Below are 14372 nucleotides of genomic sequence, written 5' to 3'. Positions count from 1 at the left end.
ACCATTTTAGTTTTTAAATGATAAATGTCATATTTTCCAAAATAAATCATAATAAACATTTTATAACAATCCCAGAAGCATTCAAACCACTATTTCCTTCTAGGGTTAATAATTTGGTTCATAGATTAGAATTATTTCATAAAAAGTTTGTGGCAGGTCACATGTTACCCAGCATATTGATAGACTAAATTATTAAATAATCTAGAAGTACTCTAGGTAAGGTGGTCATGGGACTTAATATGTAAACAAGGATACTTTGGAGAATTAAAGGGATGCTATAAATGATTGCATAGGAACAATACGTGTGAAGCAGGACTATTCTAGGCAAACCAGGATGCACGTCTCCATTACTACAGATCATATTCATTTAAATATACTCATCTGTTTTATTAGATATGAGAGCATAGTATTTGTTACATTAACTCTTCCTGCCAAACAACTACGCAGTGTCATTTATGGAAGCAATTTCTCCATAACACCTTTTAAGACAAAGCTTGTGTGTGTGTGTGTGTGTGTGTGTGTGTGTGTGTGTGTGTGAATGCACACAAAATAATCATTTGATTATTAGTAGCAGATGCCTCTCATCTTATGTACTCTTAAGCCTAACTTCAAAGTCATACATGTATATATTATTTACTTGGCACAAATCCAATACTATTAACTAATGAAATGTGAAATCCAAAAGGCATAAAAGGGCTAAATAGAAAAAAGCAGCCCGAGGACGCCATTCAGCATTCAAATACACGTGTAGGGGATATGAAGGTGAAGAAATAAACTTTCTTGTATCTCTTCCTGTGTTTATAGATGATATGATGTGAATAATCACTAACAGTTCTCATTTAAATGTACAAGTTACCCTTGGGCATCAATTATAACTAACTGAGGACATAAGCAACAGCTAAAAGCTGACAAATGTGTGTGTAGGAAGCCCCTTAAAACATAATCACTTTCCCATCAAAGAAGAAGCAAGGATATCATAACCAGGCAATTGGGACACCTTGTCAGTTATGTATAAATTGGGCAATAAAGAAAATAGCTTGACATAAGGGATGCCACATCCTGGGAGGACTGCTCAGGGAATGGAATCTTGACTTCAATTTGGACTTGTCTGCTATAAGCCATCAACAACACCAGACGATGCCAAGTCGCACAGCAGAATTAATTTATAAATATTCCAATAGACAATGGAAGGGTTGCTAAAATCTTCTTATACTGTAAGCAAAATATTCTTTTGTTTTTAGTTAGAATCTTGGAAAAATAGGCTATGAGTTATATCTAAAACAGAAAAAAATGTGAAAGATATTTTGGATTTGTTTTAAAAACAATGTCCTCAAGTACAAATTTCCACTCACCCTTTACTCTTGAGCTATAGCCCTGAATATCTTTCCATGTGCAAGAGATCTTCATCTAGTGCATCCACTGTTCTCTCCAATACAATACCCTAAAAATGAATGTACTACTTTTCACCACTTTCCCTGTTGGTATTTCCTATTTTGATAATGAAGCCTTACTTCAGGTACGTGAGCATTATCACAGATTGGGTTCTCTGAAAGCAGAGACTGAGATGGTGTTTGAGGTGAGATCCTTTGGGTTTTTTTGTTTTGTTTTTGATTTTTTAAGAATTGTCTGTCAAAGGAAGGGAAGGAAGCAGGTTTGAGCAGAGTGTAGTCAGAGTGGCATGTGGGCTGATGAAGACTTAGGCAAAGCTTGGCTCATCAAAATGGTTCTTAGCCAACTTCAAATCCTTGGGCCCTTTTATGTGCCTTTTGATCACTCACTGGATACAGGCTGCACTTGGGAAGGGAGTGATCTCTGGACAAGGGTGTCCATGCAGATATCACGTCCTGGGGAAGGGAAGCCTGAGGACTCTGGGGATGTAGCACCTGTCCACCACATTCCACATTTCACTCCCACATACCAGCATTCACCAACCAGTTCCAATAAATACTGACTTTTTTTTTCTATCTGCTATGTATTTTACAGCTTGGCTGCTACTGTCTTAGTCTTGACTATCTTTTCTTTTTTCTTAGTATTTGTGCCCATTTCCTTGCTCACTTTCATACCTGGGTAGCCTGCCTGAATGGTCCTCTTTCATGAACTGCTTCAACTACCTATCAACTTCCCTTGCCTTCTAGATGGATCCTTACCATCATTGGCTAACTTCTTTAAACACCCATTTGCCTACACATAGTCCAATTGAATCACAATACTTCTGTCTCTGTGCCACGGTCTTCAATGTCTTTATCTTCTTGTTCATGCTCTTTCCTCTGATACTGGTGTTATCTTTTACCCCTTTCATGCCAGCCTGGTAAAGTTTCACTCTTTTGTAAGAACACTGTCCACCAGCACTAGTTTTTACTTCTTCTTTGAACTAGCTCCATCACAAACAAAAACTTCAGCCCATGTTAGAATGTCTATTTAGAAATATTAGTGTAACATCTGTATGAGCAATTCTTGAGGAAGTGCCTGGTACATGTGGGCAATGACAAGAAGTTTTGTCTTGAGATTTAAGAAAAGCAATGGGGGTGAGGAGAGAAGGTGGGAAGGAGGTGGTTGGGGAAAATCAACTGGTTAAAAATGAGATGTTTTAAGTCACCTAAGCATTTAGAACAACCTACTTGCCAAATAATTAATCATCTCTGTGACATCGAGAAAGTTACTTTACCTCTCTGAGTTTTATTACCTAATATATAAAAGACTGCTAATAACACATCATAGAAATTAAATAGAGAGTCAAGTCATCTATAGTTTCTGGCACACAATTTGTGTTCAATAAATGATAACTATTAAAACTCTGGGTTCTGGGGTCAGTTGAATGAGATTTGTCTGTTCTACTTGCTGGCAAAATAATTAGCTTGGTTTTAACAAGTTATTTTCAAAGATACGTGTGAAATCAAATACCTCGTGCTTCGTAAGATAATGTGTTAAATATTAAGGGTAAAATGATGAGAAACAAAATTAAATGTACCATGCCCCTGCACTAAAAAATCTTACAGTTTTAAAATCTTAGCCATGCTTGTTTTAATTGCCTGATTTTGTTTTTTAAAATGTAGAAGAATATCATTCTTCGATGTAAAGTTCTGTGGGTGTTTCATTAAGAGGTTATTTCCATTCAAGCATATTGAGTTACATGCTAATATGAACATTATTTCTAAAACTAAGTTGCTTTACAGAGTGGATCTGGAATCCTTGCTCATTACGGTTCTATGAGTGAAGTGGATCCAAAACAATTTTCTAAAGAGAATTTGAGTCCTTAATGTGGACATGCCCACAGCTCACCCCTGATGGCTTTATTGAGATTTTAAGCCTCTGTAAAAGGATTATAACCCTAACCCCACCTTGACTATTCCTGAGGAACATGGCTCCCAATTCTCTTAGCTGCATAGAAGAGCTGAATTTCTGGCATTTGCCAGGAGTAAAATCTCAAATCAATGTCAGCCAAAATTTACTATAAGAATTGTGACACTAAATGATTTATTTTCAAGGACATAGTCTAGCCTGTCTTCAAAACTGATTTTGCTAAGTTGTGATTGTGGGGTGGTGCCTTAGGTAACTCATTTCTAAGTCCCTTTAGAGGATGTTGGGAGGGAGCTGATTGAAAAAACTGGGGTGCCCTGAGTGCAGAGGGTTTGATCTACTTCTTTTTTGATGCATTGCAAACATGTAGTGTTCACATCTGACACGCGGTAGGCTGAATAAATATTTGTGGATACATGATTCCAATTTATTACAGAGCCTTCATCAGTATTACCACTTTCTAATTATTTTACCAAGAAGCATCGAGTTTTCCCTGGACAATTAGTTTATTTTTACATCAAGGCCATTTAAGATTGTGACGAAAACGAGTTCTCTCTCATCAATTTTCAAAAGTTTGGTAATAAATTCTTTTCAACTCACGTAACTCATACGGGTCACTATAGGGTATAGTTTAAGCTCAATTCTCAGCTATCCTTTGTAGTAGAAGTTTCGTCTTTGTAATTTTTTTTTCTTGTTTTTATTTTAGATTCTTTGGAAGTCATTTGAAATTCTTTCTGGAATCAGCAATATGTATAGCAAAGAAGGAGATTTAGCCTAAATTTCCTTTCTAGTCTAAAATTAAACTGGATTTCTTATCATTATGATGCTTTAGACAGTTAGGTGTTACTGTAAATGGCCCAGGATGACAAACATATCCCTCAAGGTCCTTACCTGTTTTCTCCCCTACCCCATCTCTACTCCATTCCTAACAAAAATAAATTATTTTGACCAGTTATCACTGGGGAGCTGCCACCTATATTAAGCAACAGTTGTGCTATTTTTTTACAAACATTTTACTTTGAGGGGTGCCTGAGTGGCTCAGTCGATTAAGCATCTTGACTCTTGATTTCAGTTCAGGTTATGATCTTGTAGTTCATAAATCCTTAACTCGGCCACGTCAGCAAATTCCTTTTCCAAATTAGGTAATATTTACAAGTTCTGGGAATTAAGACATTTTAGGAAGGCCATTATTCAGTCTACCACAATGTCTTAAGTGCAAATATTCACAATATACAAAAAAAAAAAAAATCATTTTCTAAATGAGAGAAAAGCAGATATAGATAATCAATTATACAAAGTGATAAAACATATTCAATAACAGTACAGATGCAAGTCACTTAGCAAGGTCTATAGTACCACACCATAGCTCACGTGGAAATACAAAGGTCAGTTCAGATGGTGTATTGAGGTTGGCATAAAAACATAATTCCAGTAACAATGAGAGTGTTCACAATATACTCCCTGTTCTCTCACATTTTTGTCTAAGCCTATCAGGTTAGCACAAGAATATGTATGTTTCTAAATATTCCAAGAATTTAGGGGATTAACAGAACAACAACACAAAAAACTATATGCTTAAAAATCCTTGGGGTGCCTGGGTGGCTCAGTTGATTAAGCATCTGACCTCGGCTCAGGTCATGAGCCCACGGTTCATGAGTTCGAGCCCTGTGTCGGGCTCTGTGCTGGCAGCTCAGAGCCTGGAGTCTGCTTCTGATTCAGTATCTCCCTATCACTCTGTTCCTCCCCGCTTGCACTGTGTCTCTCTCTCTCTCTCAAAAATAAATAAACATTAAATTTTTTTTTTAAATAAAATACACAGCAAGTGAAAAGGAAGAATAAAAAGACAAACACCAGAGCGCCGGAAGAAATGGTGGATAAAAGTACTGATACCTTTATATATTTAAAATGCAAATGTAGGTAAGCTATCAGATGTAATTGATGAGTGTCAGACTATAATTATTTTCTTTATAATGCTTTAAGGTTAGAGGAGGTCATCAAGAGACTCCTATTCCATGAGTCCCTCAAGAAACAACAAGTACTTTGTTAGATAGTTTCTGCCAGTCGATGTTCTTCCAAAATGAACCATGTTAACAAGGTTTTTAATTTGTGGAGAAGGAGCCAAATAAAAGGCCTATCTTAAGTCCTCTGGCTCCCCAGTCTTCCCATAAATAAATAAACAAACAAACAACAAAGATAAAAATATAATAAATCATGCTAGTGTGGCTCATCTGACTAAAACTTTTATATCTAACTTGATAACACTCCAGTTTGACATCTTCCTCTCTGGCATGTTGAAATTCCTTTATTTCAAGCAAGCCTGTCCCATAGCATCCATCTAACAGAGAGGAAAAATGCATCTTGTTATCCATATGACCACCTTGAGGGCACACTGGAGCTTGCAGAGCACATGGTGATACTTATGGTGTCAATAACAATGTCTAAATAACACAAGTTTTAATTGTAGTCATCTTTTATCGGCATGGTTGCTCCCTGGGCTCTTTTTAATTCAATCATATTGAAATGCGCTGTCCTGATTTTCATGAATTAGGGCAAAGTCACCCTTACTCACCATCTGAAGTCTCAGATGTTCCTTCCCACCCAGTAATGAAAATGAAAATTATTTTCCTTGGCAACTCAGATGGCATTCTGGTTAATTATGTGGATGTAATTCTTAGATTATTTGCATATTTTATAGCTGGAAAGCCCTTTACTTTATTATGGGTTCTCTTTGTTTTCAACTTTCTTAAAATACGATTTATTTATTTTGTTATTTTATTTTAAGAACTTATTAATTTTTCCTGAAATTATTTTTGCAATTAGGCAGGCTCTAATATATATTTAAGATATTCATTCTAGTTTTTTATTAATTTCACCTTATTTATAAGTGGTGCCCACAATCCAAATATGATGTGTCCCCAAAACTTTTATGTTCATAAGGGGACAACTTATAATAGAAGCTAAAAATAATAAAGACATAAATAATTGGATTGAGTATCTTTTGAAATTTTTCAAGGATTGTTCCCAAACTACACTGAATTTGGAGGTAGGTACATACTGCTTGCCTGAAAGAAAGAAAGAAAGAAAGAGAGAAAGAGAGAGAGAGAGAGAGAGAGAGAGAAAGAGAAAGAAAGAAAGAAAGAGAAAGAAAGAGAAAGAGAGAGAGAGAGAAAGAAAGAAAGAAAGAGAAAGAAAGAAAGAAAGAAAGAAAGAAAGAAAGAAAGAAAGAAAGAACAAAAAAACACAGAAATACATTACTGGCAAAATTATTATATATTGTAGTTAATAAAAAAATTATATGTTTGCAAATCATGAACTAAAATGGATTCTTTTGAGTGGACATGCTATCAAACTGGATATTCTTTACAAATATGTTGACTGGATTATGGGGTGGGTATACTCTGAATAAACAGACATAATAGATTTCTAATTTTTAAGGTAATCTCTTTTTAATGAGAGGCTGTACAGCTGCACAGCTGGTCAATGGTCAGCAGCAGGGATTTCAGATGGTAAGTCTAAAAAAACAAAAGATTCTCCCATTATTTCAGTTTTCAAATTTAAAAATACCCTAATATGGCTATAATGTCTTAAACCTGCCATATATTGAATATGCAACAATTTGTATGGGCTTAACATACATAATTTCACTCAATAGTTTTAATAATCCTGAAGACAGTCATTGTTGGAAACTTTTAGAGAAGAGGAGTTCATAGTCGGCATAACAACCATGGTTGAACCCCAGACAGAGTTAGAACTAAAACCCAGGTCTGATGACCTTAGTTTTTATACTGTGCTTCCAGAATCTGAAGATATAAACAAGTTGGACTATTGTTCCAATAAAGTCTACACGGTTTTATATGATACTCCTTACTTCCTACAGAGTAAGAGACGACAGAAGTTCAGGTTTATATCTCCTGTATCAGGACAGGTCCACAGGGCTAATAGTTTCTAAAAATGTTAGTAATCAAATATTTTCCTTCCATAGCTACTCCAGAGGATGAAGAGGAAGACAAAGAAAAATAAGTTACATATGTTATACCTGAGTCTGTGTGATGATAACTGACTTCAACACAACTGGATCTTTAGTCATCTTTCTCTTAAATTTTAAAGAAACAGAATGGTATTGAAAAAAAAAAATCTTCACTAATTTATAATCTTCTGTTAACAAGTTTCTCTTGGGCCCAGGACAAGGCAGTCCACTTTACTGCTGTAGGTTTCCTAACGCATAAAATGTCTGTGATTTTTGGGATATTGAACTCTTAAGTTGTTTTTTTTTTAATTTTTTTAATGTTTATTTATTTTTGACAGAGAAAGAGAGAGAGAGAGAGAGCATGAGCAGAAGAGGGGCAGAGAGAGAGGGAGACACAGAGTCTGAAGCAGACTCCAGGCTCCAAGCTGTCAGCACAGAGCCTGACACGGGGCTGGAACTCACAGACCACGAGATCATGACCTGAGCCGAAGTCAGACGCTCAACCGACTGAGCCACCCAGGCGCCCCTTGAACTCTTAAGTTTTAAAATTCAATGACTTGATCAGATTTCTGATTCCAGACAGATGGAGTAGATGTATGTTTTCCTATTCCTCCCACTGAGTACACCTAAAAATCCTAAGCATTGTATAAACTGAATATAGAAAACCCTTGAAAGGTGGATAGAAAAAGGCAGAGAGACTAAGGACTTCAGAACTCAAGAATGACACAGTGATGTGTGCTCTGTGCTCTAGATTTTCTTTTAGCCTCATATATCCTATACTGAAGCAGAAGAAGCTGGTGTCCAAGAAATGACAATGCATACAGAGAAAATCCAACAAACACACATGCTCTGTATCCAAAGTGCCTTTAAGAGTCATCAAAGACAGAAACTATTAGAAGATAAGTGTCTGTATTTCAACAAAACAAGAAAGAAAGAAAGAAAGAAAGAAAGAAAGAAAGAAAGAAAGAAAGAAAGAGGAAGAGAAAGAAAGAAAGAAAGAAAGAAAGAAAGAAAGAAAGAGGGAGGGAGGGAGAGAGAGAGAGAGAGGGGAAGGAAGGAAGGAAGGAAGGAAGGAAGGAAGGAAGGAAGGAAGGAACTGTTGCCTTAGCTCACTCATGCCAAGAGAAGTCAGTGGAGGCTCAAGAGTTCTACACTTGTCAGGCTGTAACCAGGTGCCTCAAACATCCTGTCAAGAGTTTGGGGTCAGAAATGGTCAAGTAGGGGCTGGGATTTTTATCCTGCTGATGGCAATGAAGTCAACCTCCACTCCAACCACAGCCTAAGTGAAGACCACTGCAAGTTTAGAACTAAAAAGCAACACCACCAAAAAAACAAAGAATAATGGATGGGCTCAACAGCAGAATGGAGATGGCAGAGAAAATAATCAGTGAATTGGAACACAGAACAGTTATAATTATGCTATCTACAAAGGACAGAGAAAATTGACCAAATTAAAAATAATAATAATAATAATAAATAGAGCCTCATGGTCCTGTGGGGCTATAATAAAAGATCTCACATTCATGTCACTTGAGTTCCAGAAAGAGAAGAGAAAAAAAGGTGAGGCTGGAAAGGTGCTGAAAAAAAAATAAAAGACTAAAACGTTTCCTAAATTGATCAAAAAAATATAAACCTATGGACTCACTAAGCTGAACTACCTCCAAGATAAACTCAAATAAGTTCATGTAAAATACAGCAGACCCAAGCTTCTGTGAACTAAAAGAAAGGGAAAAAGTCTCATCATCATCAAGAGAGAAATGATATCTCACCTATAAGAAAAAGCTGAATCAAGTAGAATTCTCATCAGAAACCAGGGAGGCCAGCAAAATGTTTGAGTTTGACAGAAAAGAAGTGTCAGCTCAGAATTCTATACCCAGTAAAATATATCCCAGGAATTACAGAAAAATAAAAATATTTTTAAGCAAAATATTTTTAGATGAAGGGAAACAAAGAAAATTTATCATCAATGACCTATCCTCAAAAATGGTTAAAGGAAGATCTTAAACTAGAAAAGAAATGATAGAAGAAGGAATCTTTGAACTTCAGGAGGAAGAGCAACAATAGAAAGACAAAAGTGTGTGAAAATATATTACATTTTCCGTTTCCTTCTTAGTTTTATCAATTAGTTTTCTTTGATGGTTGAAGCAGAAATTATAACATTGTCTGTAGTGGGTCTAACTACATTGAGAGGAAATATTTAAGACAATTTTATTATAAATGAGGGAAACTAGAGCGACATTTAAACAGAATAATATTAAACATTTCATTTAAACTGATAAATGTCATGACAGTAGATTGTGATAAGTTATAGATAGATGATGTGATAACCAGAGCAACCAATAAAAAGCTATATGAAAAGATGTACTAAAAACACTATAGATATATCAGAGTAGAATCATAAAATATATTCAAGTAACCTAGGAAGACAAGAAATGAAAGAAAAAGATGAAAAGAAAAGAAAAGAAACAGAGAATAAACAACAGAATAAAATGGCAGCCCTAAAATGTTAATAGTATCAGTGATTATGTTAAATGTAAATTATCTAAGTACACTGATTAAAACATAGAGATTGGCTGAGTGGATTTAAAAACATAATGTGTATGATACAAGAAGCTCATTTCATATATAATGGTTTATATTGATCAAAATGAAAGAGATGGAAAAAATACATCATGTAAACATTAATCAAAATTAAAAGCTAGTTTCTATATTAATATCCCATAAGGAAGACTTTACAGCAAATAAAATTACAAAAACAGAGAAAGAGAATGCATAGTGATTAAAGGATCAATTCGACAAAAACCCTAAATTTGTATGCAATGAAAAACAGTCTTCAAAAAATATGTGAAGCAAAATCTGATAGAGCTAAAAGAGAAATGGAGAAACCCATAATTAACGTATGGTATTCAACATTCCTTTCTCAACAACTGATAGAACATCTGAATAGAAAATCAGCAAAGTTCTAAAAGTCACCGCCACCAACCAATAGTCTCTAACTGGTATGTATAACATGGCAAGACATATATACTTACATATTCTGGCCCATAAAATTACCCTTGCTCAGTTTAACATTGTTAAAATCATACAGAGTGTGCGCTTTGAGTGGAATCAGACTAGAAATCAATAATGAAGTAGCATGCAAGTCTCCAAACAAGTAAAAACCAAAAAACACACTTCTAAATAATCCATGGGCTAAAAGGGAAGTTTCAAGGGAAATAACAAAATATATTGAACTGATTTGAAATGAAAATGCAACATATTAAAACTTGTTAGAAACATCTAAAGCATTGCTGTGAGGGAATTTTACAGCACTAAATAAATATATTAGAAGATGAAAATTTTCAGATTGATCATCTAAGCTCTCGCCTCAAAAACTTGAGAGTGTAAAATAACCCAAGCAGAAGGAAAAATATAATGTGGACAAGAGCAAAAATCAATGAAATTGAAAACAGAATCCATATAGAAATAAACGAGCAAGAATGGATTCTTTGAAACATTCAAATGGTTGGCAAACCTCTAGCAAAACTGACAAAGAAAAAAAAAAAGGACACTATCAATATCATGAGTGAAAATAGGGGATATTATAACAGAACTTGTAGTCATCAAAATGGTGAGGAAATGCTATGAACAACTCTAAATTAATACATTTGAAATCTCAGATGAAATGGACCACTTGTATGAAAAACACAACTTACCACAAATTATCCAATATGAGATAATTTGAGTAGCCCTCTAAATTTCTAAAGACATTGGATGTATAATTAAAAACCTTCCTCCAACAGAAGTTTCCAGGACCAGGTCGTTTCAATGAAGAAATTTTAAAAATGTTAAAAGAAGTTAACGCTAATTCCCATCTCATTAGGGAATGTAAAGTTAAGTAGTAAGTTATCACTATACACCCATCAGAATGGGGGACTGTTATTCAATGGGTATAAAGTTACAGTTACACAAGATAAATAAGAACCAGAGAGTTTCTGTTGGACACAGTGCCCATAGTTAACATAGTTAACAATATAGTGTTGCTCACAAAACTTGTTATGAGGGTAGATCTCATGCCAAAAGTTCTTATCAAAAGAAAATAAAAGTGGAGGGTAACGGCAATGGGAAACAAGAAATCTTTTGGAGGTGATGAATATGTCATTTATTACCTTGACTATGGTGATGGTGTCACAGATATGTAATCCATACCCAAACTCATCAACATGCACACATTAAATATGTACAATTTGCTATATACCTCTTTAAAGTTGAAAAATAAAATTATATACATTGGAGCAAAATATACTGATAGCACAAAAATGTGGCAAGGTTCCCAAGAAACAGGATCACTCAAACATTGGCTGGTGTAAATGTCAAATGGTACAACTGTTCTGGAAAACACTTTCGCAGTTTCTTAACAAACAAAACTAAACATGAAACTGTCACATGACCTGAAGACTGGACATTTATTCCAGAGAAAGGAAAATACATGTCAAACAAAAACCAACCTGTGAGTAAGCATTCATGGCAGCTCAATGTGTAATTGCCAAAAACTGTAAAAAAAAAAAAAAAAAACCCAATGCTCTACAACAGACGAATTACAAAACATAATGAAGTACATTCATATCACAGAATAGTAAACAGCAAATACAAAGGAACAAACGATTGATGCATGCCACAACTTAGGTGGATCTCCAGAGACTTATGCTGAGTGAAAAAACCAACCAATTCCAAAAGCTTATGTTTTTCAGAGTCCATTTATGTAATGATCTTCAAACTTCAAATGATAAAATTGTTGAAGTGGAAAACAGATTAGTGGTTCTAGGGTTGCCTAAAGGCGGCAGGGGGCGGGGGGGGTGGGGCGAGAGGCAGGTAGGAAGTGACAATAGCCATAAAAGGGCATCATGAGGGACACTGGAGATTATAGAAATGTTCTATACCTTGTCTGTCTCAAAATACTTTGTCATAGTTTTTTGTAGTTTTGTAAGATGTCAGGGGAAACTGTATAAAATATGCATGGAATCTATTATGTCTTACCACTGAATGTGAACCAACAACTATTTTGACATAAAGCCGTTAATTTAAAAAGTTACATAACTCTAGGAAATGAGAATTAAAAAAAAATAAATGTACCTTTCGGGAACCTGGGTGGCTTAGTCAGTTAAGTGTACAACTTTGGCTCAGATCATGATCTCATAGTTCGTGAGTTTGAGCCCCATGCTGGGCTCTGTGCTGACATGACAGAGCCTGGAGCCTGCATCAGATTCTGTGTCTCCCTCTCTCTCTGCCCCTCCCCTGCTCACACTCTGTCTCTCTCTCAAGTATAAATAAGCATTAAGAAAAAAAAAAAAAAAAACAGTTCTAAAAAAATAAAAAAAATAAATGTACCTTCATTTTCTGTTTTTCTTACTGTGTTTTCCTATTTATTCCTTAATATATTCATTCATTATTATTCATTAATGCATGTGTTCTTATGCTTTTGGCTTTTCTTTTCACTCTACTTATGGGTTTATGAACTAAAAAGGGGATTTGGTGAAATTATTCATTTGATTTTTTCATACATGCTGCCTTATTTTGCATTTGGTAGCTGCAAGTATACCAAACTAATAATAATAATGATATATTTATATGCGATATATTACCACGTTAGGGCAGGGGGAACTCTCGATTTACTTCTTTGTAAATCAGTTGTTTTCTGCTTTCTATAAACACCAATATACCTTTTCTGTCTCCATAAATATATTCAACAGATCTTTATTAAGCACATACTTTGTGGCATTTTATTACAAATACTAAACATTCTAGTGGTGAAAATATAGCCTCTTCCCCTCATATTTAAGGCATGGGTACAAGGTGGACAGGTCAACACAGAACACATTAATAAATGTAACAAGAATATATTTACAAATGCTTGAGAGATATATTCTATATTCCTCTTAGAACCCTTCTCCTTTGGTCATTCCATGTCTTAGGACAATGTCTGTTGGTGCCCTTGTAATTGTAGGCTGCATAGCTAGTGGGGGCTGACTGTGCCTGTAATCAGCATCCCAGCATCCCCGGCCTCCACCCACTATGTGCCAGTAGCACCCCATGCCTGCTGTGACAACAGAAACTGGTTACAGACTTTGCCAAATGTCTCCAGGCTTCTGGAGAGAAGTATCTCTTGGGCAGGAGGATGACTATGGCTGCAAACTATTTCCTAAGAGGCCCTAGTGGTTTTTTTTGCTGCAGGACAGCTTAGGGTGTGTATTAAAACTTTTTATCGAGGCAGTAAGTTCTGAAGTTAGCCTTTGCGGAGACAGAAATTTCAATGTTTTTGTAAATATCTTGTCTGAAGTCAAATTTTGAAAAAAGCAGAAAATAAAGTCAGGGAGGGTGTATACAAATCTTTAAAATAATTCTGACAGCAAATATGGTCAGATGAATGCCCTCTGGAGGTTTTTGAACCAAAGAGTGACATTACATGAATTTAAGGTAACCAACTCATCCTGGTTAGCCTAGAACTTTCTCAGTTTTCTCTCTGAAAGTCTTATTTTCTATGAACACTCTTAACCTCAGGCAAGCCAAATGATTGTTCAGGCTATGTCAGTTTTATTTTAACATGATCATTCTGCTTTAAGAAGAATATATGGTGGGTGGGGGTTGACGGCAGAAAGTGTAAGATATTAGGAAACTACGGCAATAATCTATTCAAGAGATGAAGTTGTTTTCTAGGTGCTGCTTTGTTCTATTTTGGATATATTAAGAGATGTGGATTATACCTCAAACTTGCAATGTCAATAGACAATGTATATAAATCTGGAGCTGAATAGCCTGGACATAACTCAGAGTGATGGTGATATAGGCTGAATTGTGTCCCCCCAAAATGGATATGTGGAAGTCCCAACTCCCAGTACATCAGGTGGGACTACTCTAGTATGGATGAGTTATGGTGGTCTTATAGGAAGAGAAAGAGATACCATGGGTGTGCATGAACAGAGAAAAGGGCACATGAGGCATAGTGAGAGGCAGCCATCCACAAGCCTTGATCCGGAACTTCCTGCCTTCCAACTTGTAAGAAAATAAATTTCTGTTTTTTAAGGTGCAAGGTCTGTGGTATCTTGTTATAAACGTCCTAGCAGACTAATAC

The sequence above is a fragment of the Panthera leo genome, chromosome A1, assembly GCF_018350215.1.
Source record: "Panthera leo isolate Ple1 chromosome A1, P.leo_Ple1_pat1.1, whole genome shotgun sequence".
NCBI classification, from domain to species: Eukaryota; Metazoa; Chordata; class Mammalia; order Carnivora; family Felidae; genus Panthera; species Panthera leo.
Note: the sequence above shows the minus strand (reverse complement) of the source record.